General features: G+C 46.3%; 1 protein-coding gene across 1 annotated transcript in view; it reads left to right on the top strand.

The window, feature by feature from the left end:
* Positions 1–562: 562 nt before the first annotated feature.
* The window catches only part of LOC120021433 (guanine nucleotide-binding protein G(z) subunit alpha), a 58301-nt gene continuing 34093 nt past the window's right edge, over positions 563–24770 (top strand). Inside the window, exon 1 of the mRNA XM_038965199.1 lies at positions 563–810. The gene's annotated coding sequence lies outside the window, so the exon portion shown is untranslated. The remainder of the gene's footprint in view (positions 811–24770) is intronic.

Raw genomic sequence — 24770 nt, 5'->3', positions numbered from 1 at the left:
TTGGTTAGAGCCAATAGCAGTAAAGGAAGTGGTCCCTCTGTCACAGAAACTGTTGGCACGGAAACAGCACATTACACCATTATCCAATCCCCCTCCCAGTCCCCTAGCGTCATCCCTCCTCTCCCGTCCCTTCATCTCCCCTCCACACTCTCTCGCTCTCTCTATCATGCATGCTATTCTAGACATGAATGAAACCACAGCCAATCCTACTGTTGACTTGTCATAGACCAGAGAAAGAGAATAAGCAGGGTTGTTATACATTGAAAAACACACATAACCAGTCCTTTCTATTGCTGCTCATAGTGGTCTCTGTCTGTTTTTATTTCCATGTTTTACATTTTTCCTTCATATTGCAATGCAACAAACAGATTCTATTGTATTCTGTTTTTGTCACCACTCTGTGTTCTGTTTAGCTTGGTGCCATTTCCCCCTTCTGTTTCTCTCATGATTTAATCCTGTCCGTTTCCCCCTTCTCTTTATCTCTGCTGACTCCTCCCTTCTCTTTATCTCTGCTGACTCCTCCCTTCATTTCCCTCTCCCTCCGCTCTCTGACACACTCAAACACGCACACATGCCCTCCTCCCCCACCGCTGCAGTGTCTCAACTGCCTTGGAGCCAACCAGAGAGGAAATAGAACAGACAATAATAAGAGAGACGAGAAAGAGGGGGAGAGAGAGAGAGAGTATGCGTGGAAGAGAGAGTGTGTTATAGGAGAATGTTTGACTAAGAGTGGATTGCACACTGCTTATCTCTCCCATGCGAGTGTTTGTCTGCAGTATACCTGGTGAACGGACCCTGGACGGTGAAACGGTAAGCCTGCCTGCTTTATTTTCTCACACTCTTTCTTTTTGTCATCACCACTAAGTTGGCCCTCTTTGTTTGGCTGGGGTGAGGAGTTGCTGTGTAATTGGATTCAAGTGGAGGAACAGGATCTTTTTTTCCCCTCATGAAGGTGATGTTCTGAGATGGCACCAAGGCAAGGCTGCTTCTCCAGTTCCCTCCTCTCTGTGTAGGTGGACTAGGAGAGCCAGTGTCTGTGTACATATCCTCCTTGATACAGCCTTCATAGATATAGTATATGGTTATGTTGGGTAATGGTAAATAGGGATGTGTGCGTGCTCTGTCCATCTCATCGATCATGAGCGAACGAGGAGAGAGGTAAGAGAGGGAGAGAGGTAAGAGTGAGAGAAGTAAGAGAGGTGGGAGAGAGGTAAGAGGGAGAGAAGTAAGAGAGGTGGGAGATAAGGAGAGAGGTAAGAGAGGTGGGAGAGAAGAGAGGTGAGAGAAGTAAGGGAGGGAGAGAAGAAAGAGAGGTGGGAGAGAAGAGAGGTAAGAGAGGGAGAGAAGGAGAGAGGTAAGAGAGGTGGGAGAGAAGAGAGGGAGAGAAGTAAGAGAGGTGGGAGAGAAGGAGAGAGGTAAGAGAGGTGGGAGAGAAGAGAGGGAGAGAAGTAGGAGAGGTGGGAGAGAAGAGAGGGAGAGAAGTAAGAGAGGTGGGAGATAAGGAGAGAGGTAAGAGAGTGAGAGAAGTAAGAGAGGTGGGAGATAAGGAGAGAGGTAAGAGAGTGAGAGAAGTAAGAGAGGTAAGGGAGGGAGAGAAGTAAGAGAGGTAAGAGAGGGAGAGAAGTAAGAGAGGTGGGAGAGAGGTAAGAGAGGTAAGAGAGTGAGAGAGGTGGGAGATAAGGAGAGAGGTAGGAGAGGTGGAAGAGAAGAGAGGGAGAGAAGTAAGAGGTGTGAGATGGGGAGAGGGGTAAGAGAAGTAGAGAGGTGGGAGGGAGAGAGGTAAGAAAGGGATAGCGGTAAGAGAGGGAGAGAAGTAAGAGAGGGAGAGAAGTAAGAGAGGGAGAGAAGTAAGAGAGGTGGGAGAGGGAGAGGGATAAGAGAGTTGAGAGAGAGGGAGAGAGGTAAGAGAGCCAATAAAAGTACTGTCACGTAGGATCTGCTGATGACTGGCTTAGCGAGACAATGAATGTGACTGTGCGGTGGGAGGTGCACACACTCCATGGAGTGTTGCTCTGCAGGCAGGCACTGGGCTAGACAGATGAGCAGTGGCTTCACACCGGCATTTTAGCATCTGCCCTTGCAGCGCTCTGCCTGCCATCCCACATCAACAATAACATCAGCACATCGATCGAAAACCATGTTGACCCAGGATGGGTGTGTGCGAGTGTGATTCTGAGAAAGTGACAGAGTGTGTGTGTTTCCTGCTCTCCAGTGGCCACAGCACTGAGGGTCATTTGTGACATTTTGTGTCTCTACAATCCCTCATATCGCAAATGGGGCATTGCTATGACTCGTGGAGTGGGGGTTATTTGGCAACGCAGGTGTGTGTGTGTGTGTGTGTGTGTGTGTGTGTGTGTGTGTGTGTATAAGAGAACCTGCGCAGGGAGTGGTCGAGGGGCTAGGGGGTTTAACAGTGGGGAGGCAGATTGGGCAGAGGGGCAGAGGTTGATGCAGCGGAGAGAGAGCAAAATTAAGAAAGAGAGCAAAGATTGGAAAACAGGACGAGAGAGGAGAGATGGAGAGAATGTAATGATAAACATTGAGGGGACAGGGCTGTTTAGCCGAGTGTCAGCTGGAGATGATGGACGATGTTGACTTGAGAACTGGCTGCGTGCGATAGGCCCAAAGAATGAAGTGAAACAGCCAACATCCAGGCCCTCGGACATCTAAAAATGGAGGCAAAAATTGTGGAATAAAATCCCACAATGCCTTGGGAACCTCTGGAGGAACACAGATAGTGAAATGAACCAGAGGATGTGAGATGAATAGAAACCTCTCCTCTGCTCCTCGCAACCTACAAAAGCAGACCACATTGCATGAATTTCTTTGCAATATTAATGTAAACGGGAAGAGAATATAAATGCACCGACGACGGCAAACTGAAATCAAGACTAGCATTTATTATAGCACTTGATGATACAGGCTGGCTTTAATGTGATTATACCGTATTCATGTCATGAAGTGCCTATTGAGCAAACATTGGAGGAATACAGGATCTGCTTTCACAAATGAACTAGCTTGTCACTATTTAAATGTAAGATTACATACACAGACTACTAACAGATCAGTGTTTTTCTCACCTTTTTACAAACCGTATGGCAATGTTATTTTATATATAATTTTTCTGGCTATGTAACTATAGTGTAACTTCTACATACAAAGGATAGACAGGCAAAGCATGTCTAGTGTCACTCTTGCAATCATTCATCATTGGTAATGGGGATCCCAATAAATCAAATAAAATCATTGTTCAATCTAAGTCCTATCATATTTTTGATGTGATATTATAATAAATGTGATGAATTAAAATCTATAACAATTTCACCTTCAATGTGTAAGGTGTCATAAGGTTAGGTTTACACATAGAATGTGCTATAAGGACCATGCAGAGTAAAAATGTGATGTGTACCAAGCAAACATAACAACAACCAAGCCCAAATATACTATATATACAAAAGTATGTGGACACCCCTTCAAATGAGTGGATTTGGCTATTTCAGCCACACCCGTTGCTGACAGATATACAATTGAGCACACAGCCATGCAATCTCCATAGACGCACATTGGCAGTAGAATGGCCTTACTGAAGAGCTCAGTGACTTTCAACGTGGCACCGTCATAGGATGCCACCTTTCCAACAAGCCAGTTTGTCAAATTTCTGCCCTGCTAGAGCTGCCCCGGTCAACTGTAACAGCTGTTATTGTGAAGTGGATACGTCTAGAAGCAACAACGGCTCAGCGGCGAAGTAGTATGCCACACAAGTTCACAGAAAGGGACTGCTGAAGCGCGTAGTACGTAAAAATCATGCAACACTCACTACCGAGTTCCAAACTGCCTCTGGAAGCAACATCAGCACAAGAACTGTTCGTCGGGAGCTTCATGAAATGGATTTCCATGGCCGAGCAGCTGCACACAAGTCTAAGATCAATATGTGCGATGCCAAGCGTTGGCTGGAGTGGTGTAAAGTTCGCCGCCATTGGACTTTGGAGCAGTGGAAACGCTTTCTCTGGAATGATGAATCACGCTTCACCATCTTGCAGTCCGGTAGACGAATCTGGGTTTGGTAGATACCAGGAGAACGCTAACGGCCCAATGCACAGTGCCAACTGTAAAGTTTGGTGGGGGATAAATAATGGTCTGGAGCTGTTTTTCATGGTTCGGGCTAGGCCCCTTATTTCCAGTGAAGGGAAATCTTAATGCTACAGCATACAATGACATTCTAGACGATTATGTTCTTCCAACTTTGTGGCAAAAGTTTAGGGAAGGCTCTTTCTTGTTTCAGCATGACAATGCCTCCGTGCACAAAGCAAGGTCCATACAGAAATGGTTTGGCCTGCACAGAGCCCTCACCTCAACCCATCAAACACCTTTGGGCTGAATTGGAACACCGACTGCGAGCCAGGCCTAATCGCCCGAAATCAGTGCACGACCTCACTAATTATTTTCTGGCTGAATGGAAGAGTCCCTGCAGCAATGTTCTAACATCTAGTGGAAAGCCTTCCTAGAAGAGTGGAGGCTGTTATAGCAGCACAGGGGGGGACCAACTCCATATTAATGCCCCTGATTTTGGAATGAGATTTTCGACGAGCAGGTGTCCACATACTTTTGGTCATGTAGTGTAGGTCAGACATTTCACATCTTGGTGTGCTTTACGTTATTGGGGTATGGCAACGATTTATACTGGTAACCCTAGAGAGAAGAAACTTGACCCATAGTGATGTTTGTCACTCTCTCAAGTAGCTGCCATGTCAGTAATAGCTCCTTCTGCACTATGGGAGACGTCCACCAAAGACAGAACCAGTAGTCTTTCAACATATGCCTCATCACTCTTACAAGTAAGGGATAATTAACGAGGAGCTATGCGTTCTTTGGAAAATAATGAACGACGTGGAAGGTGTGTTCCACGACGTGCTTGTATCATGGGGTGAGACCATGGTATAATACAATTTTTAAACTGGGTGGTTAAAGCCCTGAATGCTGATTGGCTGACAGCCTTGGTATATCGGACCATATACCATGGGTATGATAGAACATTTATTTTTACTGCTCTAATTACGTTGGTAACCAGTTTATAATAGCAATAAGGCACCTTGGGGGTTTGTGGTATATGGCCAATATACCACTGCTAAAGGCTGTATCCAGGCACTCTGCATTGCGTCGTGCGGAAGAACAGCCCTTAGCTGTGGTATATTGGCCAAATACCACACCCCCTCGGGCTTTATTGCTTAAATATATCCTCAAACAAAAACATCCAGTAGCCTAAGATCCATCATTCTGTGTCTGTATTTTCTGTTACACAATAATAAGTAGCTCTCAGGAAATAACTACTGAACCACAGGTCAGGGATCTTAAAAATATTAACTTAGAACATTTCCCCACTTCTATTTGCAGCCTAGATGACACTCTATTATGATGTGGCTTGATCACCCATGCAATGAGAGTGTGTTTGAAGCCTGAAGTTGGGCTGAGAGGAGAGGGAACGTGGCTTAACCAAAGCAGTCAGGGGCAGAGTGTGTGAGCGGAGTTGAGTGACGCTCCACGGTCTTTCCATTTGCTCTGCTAAAAACCACTCCTCACTCACAGCAAGAAGAAAAAAACTGCTGCTCCAAATTAGCTCCATTCATTAAAATCACATTTTAACCAACACCTATCAATTGTTGTGACTACCTGGACCTACCATTTGGTTTTGAAGTATTGAAACCATATGATTTAAATGAAAAGTATTATAATAAACATGAAAAGGTGAATGTTAGAAGCGCTCATCATTTCAAATAGGTTATATGTCATATTAAACAGCATATCAACACTCTAAATAGGTCAGGAGCCAGACAGGGAGACTAAGAAGGAGCAAAAATGAATTATTCAGGCTATATTATTTAAATTATTTCAAGGCTATAGCCTACAAAGAAATACATTGTAAAGCATTTGCGAGTGCGACAGACTAGGCTGGTAGTCAGGGACATTAAGCGCTCAACATTTAAGCAACATTTCGTTGTATTAAATCATTATAGTCTATACATTGCGCATATAGGCTGTGATTTACTTAGAATTATATATAAATTAAACGATGCCTTATTAGGCTCAGTCTACAGTGACTTTGAATACATTTTTAGAAACACCAGTTTGGCCAGAGTCTGTGGCTTCACACTCATGTGGTGGTCCCAGGCGAGCCGGCCAGCAGCGGAGAATATCCTCTCAGCATTTGCAGAGCCACTGTGGATGCTAAACACCCTTTTGGCCACTTTTGCCAGGCTGGGCAGGGATGCAGAATTTTTTCTTCTATAGGTAGGCCTAAAGGCTTTTAGACAAAATAACCCAATCAAAACAGAAAGCTCCTTGCAAGTTGGAATATGCCAGGCCTATGGGCCAAAATCAATTATGACCTATTATTGTATAGATAATATAACAAAAATGAAGGAAACTTTTCAGAGATCAGATTTTTTTGTTAATAAATACTTTGCTACAATGACACGTAATTAGCTGCCCACCTCGTTCCTTTATTTTAGCATGTGCTAAGTACACCATCATGCTTTCGGGATATGTGTCTTTTCAGATTCCGCAATGATTCTTTAGTTGTGGACACAACATCACCACACTACCTCTCCTGGTCCTCCTCATCTTGATGTTGTCACCTTGATTTTGCACCTGTGTGTTTCTTTATGAAAATATTTAGCGAACTCCATTACAGTAGCTAAAGCAAGGGGCTATAGCAGCACACAAATACATGCTGGGCCGGGCATGCCCTGAGCTCGTGAAGTGAGCGCCATTGGAGCAAAATTGGAGTGGGCTGGAAGGCCGACGCTCCAGAATCTCGCCCTGCGCTCCAGTCCAACTGGGCACGCGCTGCTCCTTGCTCCGCTCACATGCTCTGGTCAGTGGTCACTGGTAACTTTGGCTGTAATGATGGATGACAGGGATCAGCTTGTCATACCAAAGTAAATCACACGTTTCCATTGAGCGCTCTAAGGTTTTTCTGACACACAAATTGGTTAAACTCACACACACACTCACTCACATCATGCCATGCCATTGCCCATGTGGTGCCATACATGACACAATGTAATATAATTGCCATATGGGTCTATATTACATACTTGAAATACTGGCACAGCAGTACTAGCGTAGCACAGCATGTTTCTGCCATTTTGAATGGGGCTTTTAATAACCTGCCAGTAAAGTTCCCCAAAGAACATATCAAACAGGAAAAACAACAGTTATGTTCAGTTTCACCCCTGCTAACCAATCTCTAACATTGCCTCAGCTACTCCATTGTGTGACATAATGGCTTGGGACTGTTCTAGGGACAGCTCCAGCTTTAAAGTGTCATGCCCTTGTAGGGAGTAGACCTGGCTGACTTTACCACTTAAATTGATTATATTATATAGTACAGGGGAAATTATACAATATGCCCCTCTCCTCTTGCACTGAAGTACAATTATTTATGTGGACACATTCATGTTATATCATATTACTCTAGGCCTGCAGGCTGTGGGAATAGCCATCAAACTGTCTTCTATGAAATTGTTCTGCTAATTCCTTCAGCAATTGAATAACTCTGATAACCCACTCTGGAATGCAGTAAACACATAAATAATGCTTACTGTTAACTGTTTTTAGCAGGATACACCTTTCTCTTTGTTATTCTGTTAGGTCAAATACTGTGCCATGTCTTGTGACCCATTGTGCTAACTGGTTCTATCTCTGCTGGCACCTGAACCAACCAGTTTCTCTGCTTTTCTCCCCAGACTCAGAATAGGTGTTGCTCCAGTTACAGTGCCTTGCAAAAGTATTCATCCCCCTTTGCATTTTTCCTATTTAGTTGCATTACAACCTGTAATTTAAAGTAATTTTTATTTGGATTTCATGTAATGCACAAAATAGGTCAAATTGCTGAAGTGGAATGAAAAAAATGACTTTATTCCAAAAAAATAAAAAAAATAAAAACTGAAAAGTGGTGGGTGCATATGTATTCACCCCTTTGCTATGAAGCCCCTAAATAAGATCTGGTGCAACCAATTACTTTCATAAGTCACATAATTAGTTAAAGTCTGCCTGTGTGCAATCTAAGTGTCACATGATCTGTCAGATGATCTCAGTAGATATACACCTGTTCTGAAAGGCCCCAGAGTCTGCAACACCACTAAGCAAGGGGCATCACCAAGCAAGTGGCACCATGAAGACCAAGGAGCTCTCCAAACAGGTCAGGGACAACGTTGTGGAGAAGTACAGATCATGGTTGGGTTATAAAAAAATATCAGAAACTTTGAACATCCCACGGAGCACCATTAAATCCATTATTTAAAAAATGTAAAGAATATGGCACCACAACAAACCTGCCAAGAGAGGGCCGCCCACCAAAACTCACGGACCAGGCATGGAGGGCATTAATCAGAGTCAACAAAGAGACCAAAGATACCCCTGAAGGAGCTGCAAAGCTCCACAAACGAGATTGAGTATCTGTCCATAGGACCACTTTAAGCGGTACACTCCACAGAGCTGGGCTTTATGGAAGAGTGTGGGCATGTGGGAGACTCCCCAAACATATGGAAGAAGGTACTCTGGTCAGATGAGACTAAAATTTAAGCTTTTTGGCCATCAAGGAAAATGCTATGTCTGGCGCAAACCCAACATCTCTCATCACCCCGAGAACACCATCCATCCCCACAGTGAAGCATGGTGGTGGCAGCATCATGCTGAGGGGATGTTTTTCATCGGCAGGGACTGGGAAACGGGTCAGAATTGAAGGAATGATGGATAGCGCTAAATACAGGAAAATTCTTGAGGGAAACCTGTTTCAGTCTTCCAGAGATTTGAGACTGGGACGGAGGTTCACCTTCCAGCAGGCCAATGACCCTAAGCATACTGCTAAAGCAACACTTGGTTTGGTTTAAGGGGAAACATTTATATGTCTTGGAATGGCCTAGTCAAAGCCCAGACCTCAACCCAATTGAGAATCTGTAGTATGACTTAAAGATTGCTGTACACCAGTGGAACCCATCCAACTTGAAGGAGCTGAAGCAGTTTTGCCTTGAAGAATGGGCAAAAATCCCAGTGGCTAGATGTGCCAAGCTTATAGAGACATACCCCAAGAGACTTGCAGCTGTAATTGCTGTAAAAGGTGGCTCTACAAAGTATTGACTTTGGGGGGTGAATAGTTATGCACGCTCAAGTTTTCTGTTTTTTGTCTTATTTCTTATTTGTTTCACAAGAAAAAATATTTTGCATCTTCAAAGTGGTAGGCATGTTGTGTAAATCAAATGATACAAACCCCCCCAAAATCTATTTTGATTCTAGGTTGTAAGGCATAGGAAAAATGCCAAGGAGGGTGAATACTTTCGCAACTCACTGTCAATTGGCTTAGTGTTTGTCTTTGTTTTGGGTTTTTAATCCACTCCAGGTATACTGGGTCAAAGTATCATCTCCCGGCAGCCGTGTGGAGGATACAATAAAATCAGAGAGAGAGGATTTCTGACTGTCAGTTGGACTGAACCGAATTGGGGTGGGGCTTTGTCCGTTCATAGTAACATTACAGTAAATAAGGATTCGATTATCATTGAGTCTTATGTAAATCTACATCAATTAATTTATCTTTCTCTAGTCCCTTCCTCTCTTTCTCTCTAATCTGTGTTGGTGCTCAGAACCAGGCCCTGTGTGTATGCCTGAGGACAATGGGCCCTCCTCCCAGCACTCCTTACTGGGGGCAGAGCAGAGGGACTAACAGAGCATCTTTGTGTTCCATTCCTCACACATAACTGTAGTCATATGACAGACAGCAAGGAGGTGGAGGAGGGGAAGGGTGGTGGCGGGGAGGGATGGAGGAAGGGAAGGGTGGTGGCGAGGAGGGATGGAGGAAGGGAAGGGTGGTGGTGAAGAGGGGGGGATGCTCTGGGCTGGAGGACCATCGGGGGTGTTGAAGAGTGTTTCAGGGGCGACAGTATTTGAGTGTGTGTGTGTGCTGTGACCATAGCTGCTGCTGGTTGTAGGTCAGGAACCTGGACAGCACGACCAAAGTGTCCCAGGAAAATAAATGAAGCCTACCCAGCTAGTGCATTTGGTCCCTTGGAAGTTGTGGGAACATACATTTTTGGTTTCCCATTGATTCTGGGAACGAAGCCATACGTTTCCTGACTGGTAAATCTGAACTTTTTTTTTTAAGTTCTGAGAACGGAAATGAACATTCTGCCTGTTCTGGGTACATAAATATTTAGGTTGCAGGGAGGTTCTGAGAATGTTTTACTATGGTTCCTTGAATGTTTTCCTGGGAGGTTTTATTAACGTTCTGAGAACAGAAATTATAGGTTATTTGAAGGTAATTAAATAACGTTCTGAGGACATTTTTTTCAATAAGATATATATATATATATTTTATATTTCAATGTGCGGGGCTACAGGTTAGTCGAGGTAATTTGTACATGTACATAGGTAGGGGTAAAGTGACTATACATAGACCATAAACAGCGAGTAGCAGCAGTGTCGGAGGGGGGCGGGGGGATATGTAAATAGTCGGGGTGGCCACTTGATTAATTGTTCAGTAGTCTTATGGCTTGGGGGTAGAAGCTGTTAAGGAGCATTTTGGTCCTAGACTTGGCACTCCGGTACCACTTGCTGTGTGGTAGCAGAGAGAACAGTCTATGACTTGGGTGACTGGAGTCTTTGACAATTATTTTGGTCTTCCTTTGACACCGCCTAATATATAGGTCCTGGATGGCTGGAAGCTTGGCCCCAGTGATGTACTGGGCCATACGCACTACCCTCTGTTGCGCCTTACGGTCAGATGCCGAGTAGTTACCGTACCAGGCGGTGATGCAACCGGTCAGGATGCTCTCGATGGTGCAGCTGTAGAACTTTTTGAGGATCTGGGGACCCATGCCAAATCTTTTCAGTCTCCTGAGGGGGAAAAAGTGTTGTTGTGCCCTCTTCACGACTGCCTTGGTGTGTTTGGACCATAATAGTTTGTTGGTGATGTGGACACCAAGGAACTTGAAACTCTCGAACAGCTCCACTACAGCCCCGTAAATGTTAATGGGGGCCTGTCTGGCCCTCCTTTTCCTACAGTCCACGATCAACTCCTTTGTCTTGCTCATGTTGAGGGAGAGGTTGTTGTCCTTTCACCACACTGCCAGGTCTCTGACCTCCTCCCTATAGGCTGTCTCATCGTTGTCGGTGATCAGGCTTACAACTGTTGTGTCGTCAGCAAACTTAATGATGGTGTTGGAGTCGTGTGTCACGCCTGCTCCTACTCTTCCCCCACTGGAGCTCGAGGGCGCCAAGCACCCCAGCATTACGCACTCCTGCCACCATCATTATGCACATCTGCCTTCCCCCGTCACGCGCATCAGTGATTATTGGACTCACCTGGACTTTACATCTCCTATATCTGTCTTTCCCCCCGCTCTGTTCCCCACTTCAGCATTGATTTTCATATGTCCTTGTTTACCCTTGTGCTGACGCTGTTCCTGTCTTGTTCCTTGTTTGTTCCAATTAAATGTTTGACTCCCCGTACCTGCTTCTCTACTCCAGTGTCGGCCCTTAAAGTGTGCTGAAGCCACCAAATGAAGCATCGGGAATGCTGACTTTCCGGTTGGTGGTGACGTCGGGTCCGGGGACCGCCACCGATTGAAACGAGGGTGCCTAAACCAGCTCGTCGGGCTGTCACGCCCTAGCTGGCTCGAGAGGTTTCTTGACCTGGTTGGCTCGGAAGGCGCCCATCCCACGTCAGGCCTCAGCCGGATCGCTAGGTTTTTACGCCCAGCCGGCTCGACAGGCTCTCACGCTTCTTCCGGTTCGTTGGGATTTCACGCCCAGCCGGCTGGTCCAGCGCCTGTGCCTCGGGCGGCCCGTCAGGCTCACCCAGGTGGGACATCGGTTGGCGGGGGTGTGGGGGGTACTGTCACGCCTGCTCCCGCTCTTCCCCCCCTGGTGCTCGAGGGCGTCAGGCTCCCCAGAATTACGCACTACTGCCACCATCATTACGCACACCTGCCTAGCCCCATCACGCGCATCAGCGATTATTGGACTCACCTGAACTCACTCACCTCTGTCATTACCTCCCCTATATCTGTCTGTTCCCTCGCTCTGTTCCCCACTTCAGCATTGATTGTCATATGTCGTTGTATACCCGTGTGCTGACGCTGTTCCTGTCTTGTTCCATGTCTGTTCCGATTAAATGTTTGACTACCCGTACCTGCTTCTCTACTCCAGCGTCGGTCCTTACATCGTGCTTGGCCACGCAGTCGTGGGTGAACAGGGAGTACAGGAGGGGACTAAGCACACACCCCTGAGGGGCCCCAGTGTTGAGGATCAGCATGGCAGATCTGTTGTTGCCTACCCTTACCACCTGGGGGTGGCTGGTCATGAAGTCCAGGATCCAGTTGCTGAGGGAGTGGTTTGTCCCAGGGTCCTTAGCTTAGTGATGAGGTTTCTGGGCACTATGGTGTTGAATGCTAAGCTGTAGTCAATGAATAGCATTCTCACATAGGTGTTCCTTTTGTCCAGGTGGGAAAGGGAAGTGTGGAGTGCGATTGAGATTGCGTCACCTGTGGATCTGTTGGTGCGGTATGCGAATTGGAGTGGGTCTAGGGTTTCTGGGATGATGGTGTTGATGGTGTTGATGTGAGCCATGACCAGCCTTTCAAAGCCCTTCATGGCCACCGACGTGAGTGCTACAGGGCGGTAATCATTTAGGCATGTCACCTTTGCTTTCTTGGGCACAGGGACTATGGTGGCCAGCTTGAAACATGTAGGTATTAAAGACTCGGTCAGGGAGAGGTTGAAAATGTCAGTGAAGACACTTGCCAGCTGGTCCGCGCATGCTTTGACTACAAGTCTTGGTAATCCTTCTTTCCCCGTGGCTTTGTGAATGTTGACCTGTTTAAAGGTCTTGCTCACATTGGCTATGGAGATTGTGGTCACACAGTCGTCCTTAACAGCTGGTGTTTGCATGCATGCTTCAGTGTTGCTTGCTTCGAATCAAGCATAAAAGGCATTTAGCTCCTCTGGTAGACTCACGTCACTGGGCAGCTCGCGGCTGGGTTTCCCTTTGAAGTCCGTAATAGTTTGCAAGCCCTGCCACATCAGACGAGCGTCAGAGCCGGGGTAGTAGGAATCAATCTTAGTCCTGTATTGATGCTTTGCCTGTTTGATGGTTTGTCTGAGGGCATTGCGGGATTTGTTATAAGCGTCTTGATTAGTGTCCTTGAAAGCAGCAGCTCTAGCCTTTAGCTCGGTGCGGATCTTGCCTATAATACATGGCTTCTGGTTGGGATATGTATGTACGGTCGCTGTGGGGACAACGTCGTCAAGGCCACTATTGATTAAGCCGGTGACTGAGGTGGTATATCCTCAATGCAATTGGATGAATCCTGGAACATATTCCAGTCTGTGCTAGCAAAACAGTCCTGTAGCGTAGCATCCGCGTCATCTGACCACTTCCGTATTGAGCAAGTCACTGGTACTTCCTGTTTTAGTTTTTTCTTGTAAGCAGGAATCAGCAGAATAGAATTATGGTCAGATTTGCCAAATGGAGGGCGGGTAGAGCTTTGTATCCATCTCTGTGTGTGGAGTAAAGGTGGTCTCGAGTTTTTTTCCCTCTGGTTGCTCATGTGACATACTGGTAGAAATGAGGTAAAACGGATTTAAGTTTCCCTGCATTAAAGTCCCTGGCCACTAGGAGCACCGATTCTGGATGAGCATTTCCTTGTTTGCTTATGGCCGTATACAGCTTGTTGAGTGCGGCCTTAGTGCCAGCATCGGTTTGTGTTGGTAAATAGACGGCTCCGAATAATATAGATGAGAACTCTCTTGGTAGATAGTGTGGTCAGGCGAGCAATACTTCAAGACTTCTTTAATATTCGACATCGCGCACCAGCTGTTATTGACAAATAGACACACACCCCTGCCCATCGTCTTACCAGACATAGCTGTTCTGTCCTGCCGATGCACAGAAAACCCAGCCAGCTCTATATTATCTGTGTCGTCGTTCAGCCACGACTCGGTGAAACATAAGATATTACAGTTTTTAATGTCCCCTTTGGTAGCATAGTCTTAATCGTAGATCATCAAGTTTTTTTTCATATGATTGCACATTGTCCAATAGTACTGATGGTAGTAGTGGTTTACACACTCGCCTCCGAATTCTCACAAGGCACCCCGACCTCCGCACCCGTTTTCTCCATCTTTTCTTCACACGAATGACGGTGCTTTGGTCCTGGTCTTGAGAAAGCAGTATATGCTTCGCGTTGGATTCATTAAAGAAAAAAATCTTCGGCCAGTTCAGGTGAGTAATCGCTGTTCTGATGTCCAGAAGCTCTTTTCAGTCATAAGAGACGGTAGCAGGAACATTATGTACAAAATAAGTTACAAACAATGCGAAAAAAACAAACAACATAGCACGGTTGGTTAGGAGCCCGTAAAACGTCAGCCATCCCCTCCGGCGGCATTATGCATGAATAATGCCTAAGCAAATTAATTTCCATATGTCCTGTCTGTGCTAGGAGTTTAAAACAGTTAACCCAAACTAAGCTAGCAGTGTTATTCAAACATTATTTAATTACCTTCAAATAACCTATAATTTTCAGAAGGTCAATTAAACCTCCCAGGAAAACTTTCAGGGAACCATAGAAAAACATTCTCAGAATTTCCTTGCAACCTAAAAATGTACGTTCCCAGAAATGGCTTCATTCCCAGAACCAATGGGAAACCAAAAACGTATGTTCCCACAACTTCCAAAGAACCAAATGTGCTAGCTGGGTATGCTTATGAGGATACCTTTGTATTCATGCATTCCAACTATGCCAGTATAATAGGAAACAGAGTGAATTATGTTATGCTGCTTGATGAAGTTAAACAAGTATTCAGACTGATTGAACTTTGGTCAACTACATTATATTTTAGCTGAATTTTCCTCATCCTGGCCCAATGATGAAACCACCAACTGCAGGATGTAACTGAAGGTGGCTTACAGCAGACACAAAATGACGGTTCCCCCACAGTTTCCAGTCTGTTGCATCAACAACATTTTTGACATGACCAATATGAAACTGTGTGTCACGCCCTGACCATAGTAAGCTGTTTATTCTCTGTGTTGGTTGGGGCGTGATAGTGACTTGGGTGGGTCATCTAGATGTTTTGTATTTCTGTGGTGGCCTGATATGGTTCCCAATCAGAGGCAGCTGTTTATCGTTGTCTCTGATTGGGGATCATATTTAGGTAGCCATTTCCCCATGGTTATTCGTGGGATCTTGTCTACATTTAGTTGCCTGAGTGCACAACAGTAGCTTCACGTTTCATTTGGTTGGTTGTTTGTTGTTTTGTTCAGTGAGTTTCGGTTTATTAAAATTATGTGGAACTCTACGCACGCTGCGCCTTGGTCTACTCATTACGACGATCGTGACACTGTGTTTGTGCATGTGTTCAAAGTTTAACAAACCATACATCTCTATGCACGATGACTACTTTTAACAATTTACACTGAACATTTTTCAAAAACAAGTGCAAGAACTATGCAGAAAATATCCCTCTTTTTTCATGTGACCACATTTTCCCACAACTGCTAAGTATCTGAAAACAAGCACATTCTTGCCCTGTCTTTCTATATATGCCTTTTGTTAGGGAGAGAGAATGCCTGTATCTTCAAGCCATGGTAGTATGCAGGCGAGCAAGCATTTCATGAACACTTTCTAGACCGAGGGCAAGAGGGAGATGTCTCTCCATGTAGATGGATCATCTGGAACATTGTCTTTTTAGGGTATTCTGTGGATAAGAGCACCCTTCCATGAGTCAGGTACTTTTCCATTCATCAGACAGACAGACTGACACACACACATACACACAGCTTGCTGGACTCTCTCCACCTTGTACCATCCTTTCCCTTGAGTAGGCTGGCTCACTGCTCTGCCTGTGCACAAACGTGCCATTGTCAGCACCGGCTGGCCTTGTGATTCAGTGTGACCCACTCCATCGGCGGGACAGGGAGGCAGAGGGGCGCAGGCAGGCACTGAGGCGAGGCAAACCAAACACAGACCCTTATTACACAATAGGATCTACTACACTGAGCCACCACCCCCACCCTGCTCCCAACTCTCTCTACAGCTCACTGTTTTGGACAGATGAAAAATGAACACTACCCTTCAGTGTTTACCATGACATACAAGCAGTGTACCGAGGGGTATCCAAGCAGAGACCTCTTAGCTAAACACCCAGGCCCAGAAAAAGAGTAAGTGAGTGTACCAAATGTTAAACAAACACAATGGTCAAGGCCAGATCTTCAGTCTACACTGTAAGTGGCCCATGCACAAATGTTCTCAAACAACTGAATGATTGTCGGGGTTGAAAACCAAAACATTTATCAAATCATTCAGTTAAATAGCTATTATTAGGGCACTTGGTAACGTGTGTGTTGTGTAAAAGACCACAGCATACAGTGGGTTTTTGAGAGAAGCTTAGTCATTGTGCTGGCGGAGGAAGCATTACTTAATACTGTGTGCTTTCTGTGTGCATCCGATTTTGGGATGTGTGTGGTGAGACAAGTTTAAGACATGGGTTTGGTAACACTTTATTTGAATGTTCCCTCTTAATCCCTACATAAGATAATCATAAACATGAATTATATTGTAATTCTAAGTGTAACAATAGTTTACGACAACAGTCTGTGCTGTAAACATGTTATGACAGAAATGTTTGATTAAGTGTTACAGTGAAGAAGAAGAAAAAAAGAGTTAAGAGGAAGAATTCTCATGATAATATTCCCTCGATGACGTTATCCCTGGCAGGAAAGAGTAATTGTGAAGTTGGCCCGCAGTCCTATCCCAGCAGCCCCAATCGGGGAGTAAATGGTTTCACTATGACCCAATCCAACACATCCCACACCCAGCTCCCAGAACAGGGGAGGATGCCTGGGTTTTCCTGAGGCCAATTAAAAGTTCTGGCACGAGTCCGGAAGGAAGAAACTTCTGGGTGTCCTCTGATGCACCCCAGGAGGCTTAGGAAATTAATGATTATAATAAATGACTTGAACTTGCTGATTGAACACAAGGGCCCAGATCTGGTTGCAGCTCTGATCCATTTATCCATATAGAATAAAATGAGACTGTCAGAGGCCCTGAGCTTCACCTCATATGACAGGAATTCTGGGTAATCCTGGGGGAAAGTCAGCTGACACATCTTGGAGTAGTTAAGGTGTTATCTGCTAACCCCCTCTCTCCCCTCTCCCCTTTCCTCTCACTGTCATGTGGGAGAGAGAACTCAGACCCAGAGTTCTGATGATGGACTCATTTTTAGGGCTTTTGAAGACTCATTTGGCATTTGTGATCTAAATGTACAGTATAGATTAATTCAGTGTACTATCTGTGCAAATACCAAGTCTACTGGGTATCTGACAGTCACACTAATGTCTGATAATGCGTTGTATATAGAGGCCTGTTTCCAAGGTTTGATCAAATCAAATCAAATGTATTTATACAGCCCTTCGTACATCAGCTGATATCTCAAAGTGCTGTACAGAAACCCAGCCTAAAACCCCAAACAGCAAGCAATGCAGGTGTAGAAGCACGGTGGCTAGGAAAAACTCCCTAGAAAGGCCAAAACCTAGGAAGAAACCTAGAGAGGAACCAGGCTATGAGGGGTGGCCAGTCCTCTTCAGACTGTGCCGGGTGGAGATTATAACAGAACATAGCCAAGATGTTCAAATGTTCATAAATGACCAGCATGGTCAAATAATAATAATCACAGTAGTTGTCGAGGGTGCAGCAAGTCAGCACCTCAGGAGTAAATGTCAGTTGGCTTTTCATAGTCGATCATTAAGAGTATCTCTACCGCTCCTGCGGTCTCTAAAGAGTTGAAAACAGCAGGTCTGGGACAGGTAGCACATCCGGTGAACAGGTCAGGGTTCCATAGCCGCAGGCAGAACAGTTGAAACTGGAGCAGCATTACGGCCAGGTGGACTGGGGACAGCAAGGAGTCATCATGCCAGGTCGTCCTGAGGCATGGTCCTAGGGCTCAGGTCCTCCGAGAGAAAGAAAGAAAGAGAGAATTAGAGAGAGCATACTTAAATTCACACAGGACACCGGATAAGACAGGAGAAGTACTCCAGATATAACAAACTGACCCTAGCCCCCCGACACATAAACTACTGCAGCATAAATACTGGAGGCTGAGACAGGAGGGGTCAGGAGGCACTGTGGCCCCATCCGATGATACCCCCGGACAGGGCCAAACAGGAAGGATATAACCCCACCCACTTTGCCAAAGCACAGCCCCCACACCACTAGAGGGATATCTTCAACCACCAACTTACCATCCTGAGACAAGGCCGAGTATAGCCCACAAAGATCTCCGCCACGGCACAACCCAAGGGGGGGCGCTAACCCAGACAGGAAGATCACGTCAGTGACTCAACCCACTCAAGTGACGCACGCCTCCTAGGGACAGCATGAAAGAGCACCAGTAAGCCAGTGACTCAGCCCCTGTAATAGGGTTAGAGGCAGAGAATCCCAGTGGAGAGAGGGGAACCGGCCAGGCAGAGACAGCAAGGGCGGTTCGTTGCTCCAGAGCCTTTCCGTTCACCTTCACACTCCTGGGCCAGACTACACTCAATCATATGACCCACTGAAGAGATGAGTCTTCAGTAAAGACTTAAAAGTTGAGACCGAGTCTGCGTCTCTCACATGGGTAGGCAGACCATTCCATAAAAATTGAGATCTATAGGAGAAAGCCCTGCCTCCAGCTGTTTGCTTAGAAATTCTAGGGACAATTAGGAGGCCTGCGTCTTGTGACCGTAGCGTACGTGTAGGTATGTACGGCAGGACCAACTCGGAAAGATAGGTAGGAGCAAGCCCATGTAACGCTTTGTAGGTTAACAGTAAAACCTTGAAATCAGCCCTTGCCTTAACAGGAAGCCAGTGTAGGGAGGCTAGCACTGGAGTAATATGATCTATTTCAAATCAAAGTTTATTTGTCACGTGCGCCGAATACAACAGGTAGACCTTACAGTGAAATGCTTACTTACAGGCTCTAACCAATAGTGCGAAAAAAAAGGTATGTGTGTGTGTGTAGGTAAGTAAAGAAATAAAACAACAGTAAAAATACATTTGAAAATAAGAGTAGCAAGGCTATATACAGACACCGGTTAGTCAGGCTTATTGAGGTAGTATGTACATGTAGGTATGGTTAAAGGGACTATGCATATATGATGAACAGAGAGTAGCAGTAGCGTAAAAAGAGGGGTTGGCGGGAGGTGGGACAAAATGCAGATAGCCCAGTTAGCCAATGTGCGGGAGCACTGGTTGGTTTGCTAATTGAGGTAGTATGTACATGGATGTATGGTTAAAGTGACTATGCATATAAGATAAACAGAGAGTAGCAGCAGTGTAAAAGAGGGGTTGGGGGGGGGGGAACACAATGCAAATAGTCCGGGTAACCATTGGTTACCTGTTCAGAAGTTTTATGGCTTGGGGGAAAAAACTGTTGAGAAGCCTTTTTGTCCTAGACTTGGGACTCCGGTACCGCTTGCCATGCGGTAGTAGAGAGAACAGTCTATGACTGGGGTGGCTGGGGGTCTTTGACAATTTTTAGGGCCTTCCTCTGACACCGCCTGGTGTGGATGGCAGGCAGCTTTGCCCCAGTGATGTATTGGGCTGTATGCACTACCCTCTGAAGTGCCTTGAGGTCAGAGGCCGAGCAATTGCCGTACCAGGCAGTGATGCAACCGGTCAGGATGCTCTCGATGTTGCAGCTGTAGAACCTTTTGAGGATCTCAGGACCCATGCCAAATCTTTTTAGTTTCCTGAGGGGGAATAGGCTTTGTCGTGCCCTCTTCACGACTGTCTTGGTGTGTTTGGACCATTCTCGTTTGTTGTTGATGTGGACACCAATGAATTTGAAGCTCTCAACCTTCTCCACTACAGCCCCGTCGATGAGAATGGGGACGTGCTCGGTGCTCCTTCTCCTATAGTCCACAATCATCTCCTTAGTCTTGGTTACATTGAGGGATAGGTTGTTATCCCGGCACCACCCGGCCAGGTCTCTGACCTCCTCCCTATAGGCTGTCTCGTCGTTGTCGGTGATCAGGCCTACCACTGTTGTGTCGTCTGCAAACTTAATGATGGTGTTGGAGTCGTGCCTGGCCATGCAGTCGTGGGTGAACAGGGAGTACAGGAGGGGACTCAGCACGCACCCCTGGGGAGCTCCAGTGTTGAGGATCAGTGTGGCAGATGTGTTGCTACCTAACCTCACCACCTGGGTGCGACCCGTCAGGAAGTCCAGGATCCAGTTGCAGAGGGAGTTGTTTAGTCCCAGGTTCCTTAGCTTAGTGATGAGCTTTGAGGGTACTATGGTGTTGAACGCTGAGCTGTAGTCAATGAATAGCATTCTCACATAGGTGTTCTTTTTGTCCAGGTGGGAAAGGGCAGTGTGGAGTGCAATAGAGATTGCATCATCTGTGGATCTGTTTGGGCGGTATGCAAATTGGAGTGGGTCTAGGGTTTCTGGGATAATGGTGTTGATGTGAGCCATTACCAGCCTTTCAAAGTACTTCATGGCTACAGACGTGAGTGCTACGGGTCTGTAGTCATTTAGGCAGGTTGCCTTTGTGTTCTTGGGCACAGGAACTGTGGTGGTCTGCTTGAAACATGTTGGTATTACAGACTCAATCAGGGACATGTTGAAAATGTCAGTGAAGACACCTGCCAGTTGGTCAGCACATGCCCGGAGCACACGTCCTGGTAATCCGTCTGGCCCCGCAGCCTTGTAAATGTTGACCTGCTTAAACGTCTTACTTACGTCGGCTACGGAGAGCATGATCACACAGTCGTCCGGAACAGCTGATGCTCTCATGCATGCCTCAGGGTTGCTTGCCTCGAAGCGAGCATAGAAGTGATTAGCTCATCTGGTCGGCTCGTGTCACTGGGCAGCTCGCGGCTGTGCTTCCCTTTGTAGTCTGTAATAGTTTGCAAGCCCTGCCCCATCCGACGAGCGTCGAAGCCGGTGTAGTATGATTCAATCTTAGCCCTGTATTGACGCTTTGCCTGTTTGATGGTTCGTCGCAGGGCATAGCGGGATTCCTTGTAAGCTTCCGGGTTAGAGTCCCGCACCTAGAAAGCGGCAGCTCTACCCTTTAGCTCAGTGCGAATGTAGCCTGTAATCCATGGCTTCTGGTTGGGGTATGTACAGTATGTACAGTCACTGTGGGGACGACGTCCTCAATGCACTTATTGATAAAGCCAGTGACTGATGTGATGCATTCCTCAATGTCATCGGAAGAATCCCGGAACATGTTCCAGTCTGTGATAGCAAAACAGTCCTGTAGTTTAGCATCTGTTTCATCTGACCACTTTTTTTATAGACCGAGTCACTGGTGCTTCCTGCTTTCATTTTTGCTTGTAAGCAGGAATCAGGAGGATAGAGTTGTGGACGAATTTACCAAATGGAGGGCGAGGGAGAGCTTTGTACGCGTCTCTGTGTGTGGAGTACAGGTGATCTAGAATTATTTTCCCTCTGGTTGCACATTTAACATGTTGATAGAGATTTGGTAGAACTGATTTAAGTTTCCCTGCATTAAAGTCTCCGGCCACTAGGAGCGCCGCATCTGGGTGAGTGGTTTCCTGTTTGCTTATTTCCTTATACAGCTGACTGAGTGCGGTCTTAGTGCCCGCATCTGATTGTGATGGTAAATAAACAGCCACAAAAAGTATAGCTGAGAACTCTCTAGGCAAGTAGTGTGGCCTGTAATTTATCACAATATACTCTACTTCATGCGAGCAAAATCTAGAGACTTCCTCAGATTTCGTGCACCAGCTGTTGTTTACAAATATGCACAGACCGCCTCCCCCTCGTCTTACCGGAGTGTACTGTTCTATCTTGCCGGTGCAGCGTGTATCCCGCTAGCTGAATATCCATGTCGTCTTTGATGTCCCGTTGGTAGGATATTCGTGATCGTACCTCATCTAGTTTATTGTCCAATGATTGCACGTTGGCGAGTAATATTGACGGTAACGGCAGCTTTCCTACTCGCCTTCTGTGGATCCGGACAAGGCATCCGGCTCTACTTCCTCTGCGTCGCTTCCTTATGTGAATAATTGGGATGTCTGCCCTGTGGGGTGTTTGGAGAATAATTGGGATGTCTGCCCTGTGGGGTGTTTGGAGAATAATTGGGATGTCTGCCCTGTGGGGTGTTTGGAGAATAATTGGGATGTCTGCCCTGTGGGGTGTTTGGAGAATAATTGGGATGTCTGCCCTGTGGGGTGTTTGGAGAATAATTGGGATGTCTGCCCTGTGGGGTGTTTGGAGAATAATTGGGATGTCTGCCCTGTGGGGTGTTTAGAGAATAATTGGGATGTCTGCCCTGTGGGGTGTTTGGAGAATAATTGGGATGTCTGCCCTGTGGGGTGTTTAGAGAATAATTGGGATGTCTGCCCTGTGGGGTGTTTGGAGAATAATTGGGATGTCTGCCCTGTGGGGTGTTTAGAGAATAATTGGGATGTCTGCCCTGTGGGGTGTTTAGAGAATAATTGGGATGTCTGCCCTGTGGGGTGTTTGGTGAATAATTGGGATGTCTGCCCTGTGGGGTGTTTAGAGAATAATTGGGATGTCTGCCCTGCGGGGTGTTTGGAGAATAATTGGGATGTCTGCCCTGCGGGGTGTTTGGAGAATAATTGGGATGTCTGCCCTGCGGGGTGTTTGGAGAATAATTGGGATGTCTGCCCTGCGGGGTGTTTGGAGAATAATTGGGATGTCTGCCCTGCGGGGTGTTTAGAGAATAATTGGGATGTCTGCCCTGCGGGGTGTTTAGAGAATAATTGGGATGTCTGCCCTGCGGGGTGTTTGGAGAATAATTGGGATGTCTGCCCTGTGGGGTGTTTGGAGAATAATTGGGATGTCTGCCCTGCGGGGTGTTTAGAGAATAATTGGGATGTCTGCCCTGCGGGGTGTTTGGAGAATAATTGGGATGTCTGCCCTGTGGGGTGTTTGGAGAATAATTGGGATGTCTGCCCTGCGGGGTGTTTGGAGAATAATTGGGATGTCTGCCCTGTGGGGTGTTTGGAGAATAATTGGGATGTCTGCCCTGCGGGGTGTTTGGAGAATAATTGGGATGTCTGCCCTGTGGGGTGTTTGGAGAATAATTGGGATGTCTGCCCTGTGGGGTGTTTGGAGAATAATTGGGATGTCTGCCCTGTGGGGTGTTTGGAGAATAATTGGGATGTCTGCCCTGCGGGGTGTTTGGAGAATAATTGGGATGTCTGCCCTGCGGGGTGTTTGGTGAATAATTGGGATGTCTGCCCTGTGGGGTGTTTGGAGAATAATTGGGATGTCTGCCCTGTGGGGTGTTTGGAGAATAATTGGGATGTCTGCCCTGTGGGGTGTTTGGAGAATAATTGGGATGTCTGCCCTGCGGGGTGTTTGGAGAATAATTGGGATGTCTGCCCTGTGGGGTGTTTGGAGAATAATTGGGATGTCTGCCCTGTGGGGTGTTTGGAGAATAATTGGGATGTCTGCCCTGTGGGGTGTTTGGAGAATAATTGGGATGTCTGCCCTGCGGGGTGTTTGGAGAATAATTGGGATGTCTGCCCTGTGGGGTGTTTGGAGAATAATTAGGATGTCTGCCCTGTGGGGTGTTTAGAGAATAATTAGGATGTCTGCCTTGTGGGGTGTTTGGAGAATAATTGGGATGTCTGCCCTGCGGGGTGTTTGGTGAATAATTGGGATGTCTGCCCTGTGGGGTGTTTAGAGAATAATTAGGATGTCTGCCCTGTGGGGTGTTTGGAGAATAATTAGGATGTCTGCCCTGTGGGGTGTTTGGAGAATAATTAGGATGTCTGCCCTGTGGGGTGTTTGGAGAATAATTAGGATGTCTGCCCTGTGGGGTGTTTGGAGAATAATTAGGATGTCTGCCCTGTGGGGTGTTTGGAGAATAATTAGGATGTCTGCCCTGTGGGGTGTTTGGAGAATAATTAGGATGTCTGCCCTGTGGGGTGTTTGGAGAATAATTAGGATGTCTGCCCTGTGGGGTGTTTGGAGAATAATTAGGATGTCTGCCCTGTGGGGTGTTTGGAGAATAATTAGGATGTCTGCCCTGTGGGGTGTTTGGAGAATAATTAGGATGTCTGCCCTGTGGGGTGTTTGGAGAATAATTAGGATGTCTGCCCTGTGGGGTGTTTGGAGAATAATTAGGATGTCTGCCCTGTGGGGTGTTTGGAGAATAATTAGGATGTCTGCCCTGTGGGGTGTTTGGAGAATAATTAGGATGTCTGCCCTGCGGGGTGTTTGGAGAATAATTAGGATGTCTGCCCTGCGGGGTGTTTAGAGAATAATTAGGATGTCTGCCCTGCGGGGTGTTTAGAGAATAATTAGGATGTCTGCCCTGCGGGGTGTTTAGAGAATAATTAGGATGTCTGCCCTGCGGGGTGTTTAGAGAATAATTAGGATGTCTGCCCTGCGGGGTGTTTAGAGAATAATTAGGATGTCTGCCCTGTGGGGTGTTTGGAGAATAATTAGGATGTCTGCCCTGCGGGGTGTTTAGAGAATAATTAGGATGTCTGCCCTGCGGGGTGTTTAGAGAATAATTAGGATGTCTGCCCTGCGGGGTGTTTAGAGAATAATTAGGATGTCTGCCCTGTGGGGTGTTTGGAGAATAATTAGGATGTCTGCCCTGTGGGGTGTTTAGAGAATAATTAGGATGTCTGCCCTGCGGGGTGTTTAGAGAATAATTAGGATGTCTGCCCTGTGGGGTGTTTGGAGAATAATTAGGATGTCTGCCCTGCGGGGTGTTTAGAGAATAA

The sequence above is a fragment of the Salvelinus namaycush genome, chromosome 26 (genome assembly GCF_016432855.1).
Source record: "Salvelinus namaycush isolate Seneca chromosome 26, SaNama_1.0, whole genome shotgun sequence".
NCBI classification, from domain to species: Eukaryota; Metazoa; Chordata; class Actinopteri; order Salmoniformes; family Salmonidae; genus Salvelinus; species Salvelinus namaycush.
This window is presented reverse-complemented; position numbering and strand designations above follow the sequence as displayed.